The sequence below is a fragment of the Vombatus ursinus genome, unplaced genomic scaffold, assembly GCF_900497805.2.
Source record: "Vombatus ursinus unplaced genomic scaffold, bare-nosed wombat genome assembly UNPS02014791.1, whole genome shotgun sequence".
Lineage (NCBI taxonomy): Eukaryota > Metazoa > Chordata > Mammalia > Diprotodontia > Vombatidae > Vombatus > Vombatus ursinus.
In genome coordinates, this window is record NW_020954569.1 from 8,541,057 (window position 1) to 8,546,665 (window position 5,609).

The following is a 5,609-nucleotide window of genomic DNA, read 5'->3' on the forward strand; positions in this document are numbered from 1 at the left end:
AAATGATGAGCAGGCAGACCAGAAAAATGTGGAAAGACTTGTATGGACTAATGCTGAGTGAAGTGAGAGAACCAGCAGAATGTTGTACACAGTAACAGCCATGTTGTGTGATGACTAACATTAATAGATTTAGCTCTTCTCAGCAATGCAAAGATCTAAGACATCTCCTAAGACATCTCATGATGGAAAATGCTATTCACATCCAAAGAAAGAACTATGGAGTTTGAATGCAGATCAGAGCATACCATTTGCTATTTGTTTCCTTCTGTTTTGTTTTGTTTCCTCTTTCTTGTGGTTCCTCCTATTGCTTCTAATTCTTCCTTACAACATCACTAATGTTAAAATATGTTTAATAGTAATGTATATGTATAGCCTATGTCAGATTGTGCACTCTTTTGAGGAGGGAGGGAGGAGGGAGGGGGAGAAAAATGTAAAATTCAAAAGCTTATGGAAGTGAGTGTTCATAAATCAAAATCAATTAATAAAAAAAATTTAAAAGAAGAATTGGAGACTGAAAGGATACTAATCAATTGGGAAATGGCTAAACAAGCTATGGTATACAATTGTGATAGAATATTATCATGCTATAAAAAATGACAAGTAGGATGATTTCAGAAAAAACCTGGAATGACTTACATAAACTGATGCAAAAGAAAGTGAGCAGAACCAAGAGAACTTTGTACACAGTAACAGCTATTCCATATGCTGAAGAACTGTGAAAAACTTAGCTCTGCTCAGCAATACAATGATCCAAGATAGTCCCAAAAGACTAATGATGATGCATACTATCCACCTCTAGAGAAAAAACTGATATTGTCTGAGTAAAGACTGAAGCATACTATTTTTCATTTTCTTTCTTTCATTCTTTTTTTTTTAATTCAAGTAATCTTGTACAAAATGACTAATATGGAAATGCTTTACATGATTGCACATGTATAACATCTGATTATTTACCATCTCGAGGTGGGGAAGTGACAGAGGGATGGATAGGACTTGAAACTCAAAACTTTCAAAAAATGTTTAAAAAATTATTTTAACTTATAATTGGGGAAATACATGCATATATATGTATGTATATATATATATGTACATATATTTATACATATATAAATATACACAAATGTCAGGTATGACTTACCTTTGGAGGAAAATTAGTGTGAATAGAAAGGAGTATATCTTTTTCTCAGTGGTACATGACACCTACACAAAAATTGACCATGTAATAGGGCATAGAAATTTTACAACCAAATGCAGAAAAACAGAAATATTAAATTCATCTTTTTTTAAAATCATAATGCATTAAAAATACATTCAGTAAATGGCCAGGGAGATATAGATAAAACTTAATTATTAATTAAATAGTATAATCCTAAAGAATGAGTAGGTTAAAGAATAAATCAAACCATGTTTATCACCACTATTATTTAATATTTTACTAGTAATACTAACTATAGCAATAAGATAGGAAATTGGAGGAGTAAAAACAGGTGATAAGGAAATAAAACTATTACTCTTTGCAGATAACATGATGGCATAATTAGAGAACCCTACATAATGAATTTAAAAAAAACTAGTTGAAGCAAATAATAACTTTAGCAAAATTCAGGATATAAAATTAACCAATATAAATCATCAATAATTGTATATATTGTCAAAAAAATCTATCAGGTAGAAATTGAAAAAGAAAACACATAAAAGAGAACTATAGACACTATAAAATAGTTGGGAGTTTACCTCCCAAGACAAATTCAGGCAGTATTTACATAATTACAAAACTTATTTTTTCCACACAAAAAATGATAGATCATTAAACTGGAAAAATATCATTGCTCGTGAGTAGGCTGAGCCAATATAATACAAATTATAATTATACCTACATTAATTTGTTTATTCAGTGCCATACCAGTCAAACAACCAAATGATTATTTTACAGACCTGGAAAAAACAATAAAATTCATCTGAAGAACAAAAGTCAAGAATATAATGGGAATCAATTAAAAAAAACGTGAAGGAAGGCAGCTTAGAAATACCAGATTTCAAACTATACTACAAAGTGGTAATCATGAAAACTGGTATTGGCTAAGAATTAGACTGGTGAATCAGTGTAATAAAATACATAATCTACAGTAGTCAATGACCATAATAATCTAGTGTTTAATAAATCCAAAGTTTCAAGCTTTTGGATGAACAATTCACCATCAGACAAAATTGCAGAGAAAACTGGAAAATAGTTTGGAAGAAAGTAGGCATAAAACAACATCTCACACTGTATACCAAATTAAAGTGAAAATGCATAAATGATTTAGATATAGAGGGTGATATCATAAATAAATTAGGGCAGTATGAAAAAATATACCTGTGAGATCTATGGGTAATGGAAGAGTTTATGACCTAACCAATGCAATCAAAATTACAAGGAAAATAGGAAACTGGAAATAAACTTTTATAGCAAGATTCTCTAATAAAGGCCTCATTTCTAAACTCTGTAGAGAACTGAGCCAAATTGATTTTAAAAAAATAGCCATTCAACAATGGACAAGTGGTCAAAGGACATGGACAGGCATTTTTCAGAAGAAATCAGATTATCAATAATCACATAAAAATCCTCTAAATCACTATTTATTAGAGAAGTGCAAATTAAAATAACCTTGAGGTACTACCACATACCTTTCAGATTGACTAACATGTTAGAAAAGGAAAATAATAAATGCTGGAAGGGATATAGAAAAAAAATAAGTATATTGTCAACTGTCTGACCATTCTGAAGAACAGTTTGAAACTATACCCAAAGGGCTATAAAACTGTACATACCATTTGACATAGCAAGACCACTACTGGGTCTGTATCCCAAAGAGAACAAAGAAAAATGAAGTACCCATTTGTCATATATATATATATATGACTATATATATATACATATATATATATACATACACACACACACATATATAAGCTCTTTTTGTGGTGAGAAAGAACCAGAAATTGAAGGGATGCCCATCAATTGGGAAAAGGCTGAACAAGTTATGGTATATTATTGTGATGAAATACTATTGTGCTATAAGAAATGATGAATAAGATGGTTTCAGAAAAATCTGAGAAGATTCATATTAAGTGATACAAAGTGAAATGAGCAGAACCAGGAGATTTCACACTGTAACAGCAAAATTGTATCCATGATTAATTGTGAAAGACTTAGATACTCTGATCAATACAATGATGGAGGAAATTCCAAAAGACCTGTGATGAAAAAGATGTTCTCCATTCCAGAGGGAGAACTGATGAACTCTGAGTGCAGACTGAAGCATATTTTTTTTTACTTTCTTTATTTTTTTTGTAATAAGACTTGTATGGAAATACATTTTGAAAACTTTACCTATCTATTTTGTCTTCTAAATGGATGGAGAAGAGTTAAGAGTGAGATAATTTCAAACCTAAATTTTTAAAATGCCAATAATAAATAATTTTTAAATCTACCTAAAGTGTTAAACTGATCTACTTGTGTAGCAACTTTGTCAAAAAAAAAAAAGAATGTTAGCTGAGTGGAACTTGTTCTTGCTATGGCCATACTGATTTTTTTTTAATTACTGAATCCTTTTTTAATAGTTCATTAATTAATAGTATTTTTAAAATTCTTATTCAGGAATCCATGTCCAGCTTACTGACCTCTAACTTTATTTATTCTCTTTAGAATGCTTACCTTTCTCTAGTTCTAGATTATTTCTTAGTCTTTACATTCATTCAAAGATCATTGACAGTGATTTAGAAATAACATCTACCACCATTTGTTATCCCAAAAGTACAGTTCATTTGGGCTCAGTGACTTGAATATAGCAAATAAATTTAAAACCAGTAATAATAGCTAGTATTTATATAACACCTTTAGGTTCACACACATACAAGAATCTTAAATATTATTTCATTTGATCTTCACAATATTCCTGATTGGTAGGTAAAAATATCATTGCATTTTAAAGAAGAAACTAAAACAAACAGGGGTTAAGTGACTTCTCCAGGGTCACACAACTGAGAAGTATCTGTGGTAGGATTTGAACTCAAATCTTCTTGACTTCAGGTCCAAAACTCTTTACCCTGTGCCACCTAGCTAACTAAAATTAATCCACCCCAATGTAGAATGTGTAAAATATACCTGCTTCATCATGCTCTTTTGATAATTCTAAAGCTTTTCACACTCTACTATGCTATTTAGTTCGGTCCAGTAATTGAAAATTTATTAGTTACTTACTGTATAGAAGATACTCTGTTAGGTTCTGGGAATACAAAGACAAAATTGAAATGTCACTTTTCTGAAAATGGATATAATGGATATTAGAAATCATATATTGCATTCAAACTTTATAAACAGTAAACTAGATTGTTCACATTTATTGGAGGTCTGTTTATTTTTCCTCAAAACTATTTATTTTCCAATTTAGTTTTCTTCTTAGCCAGTAAATCTTCCATTTTTCTTGTATCCCTCTTTGCCATTATTCTGTCTGGGAATGTAGAATATATGCTACAATTTTGTTGAAGTAAGCTAACTCTAAAATGGTTTGAAAGTAGTAATCTCTGATCAGTCTCTGGGAAGGAAACTGGATGAACATGTCTCTTGTCTCTTCATGCTTAATCGGGAGTGTAAATCACAGAGCCACTTTAATCATTGCTGAGATGTTCAATGAGTTCCAGCATTTAGAACATAACTTGATTGGGCATCTGGGGAAACTTCCCTATAGAGAGTAAGCATACTTACTGTGGCCTTGCTGAGAAAACACAAAGAAATACTTATTTGAAGTGAAATGAAGTAGGAAAACATCTATTGAATGGTTACTATGTGTGAAACACTACATTTAATGCCAGGGATATATGTTTTTAAAAATTGCAATTGTTATTGTTCTTGAGGAAGTCATTCTAATTAGAGGACGCAACACATTCAGGCAATAGATGTTAATGTTCACATCATGGCAGAAGGAAAGGTCAGGCTAGTCAGATAATATAGCAGGGCAGATTTCAAGGCCTCCAGGGATTTTGTAAGTAATGGTAAGAGAATGAGTGCTCTATCAAAAAGGTAATATGAGCAGTAGTTAGAATGGACTGGGTCTCAAGAATACCTCCAGCAAAGGTAGAATTATGGGAGTCAACATGCAAATGTCAGTGGGAATCCAGTGGCTGGTGCAAAATGAACAATGGAACAATGAAAGATGTTTGGGGAATAGAAAGATCTCTGGCTTTTCAAACACTGGGTCTGTTTCCAAGACAATTGACTGACTAGGATTTAAGAGGATGGATTTTTGTCAGAGAGCACCCTTGTCCATAATCTGTAAAAATGAGCTGACACACTAGCTTGCTCTCTTTCTTGATTACTTTTTCTCATATATTTCTTCTGGATTGTAGCAAGGAGTGAGATTCCTTTCTTTACTCTTTCATCCATTCCTCAACTCACAACTACACTTCCAGGAATATAGAATGTTTGGCATGAAGCAGCTGCACCTAGGAGTTGAATATGTTTCAACTTTGAGAGGAAAGAATCTTAGTGGACTCATTCTGGTTCAAGAAATGCTTACAGAGAGATTTCCTAAAGAAACAGATGTGTATGTGTGTGTGTGTGTGTATGT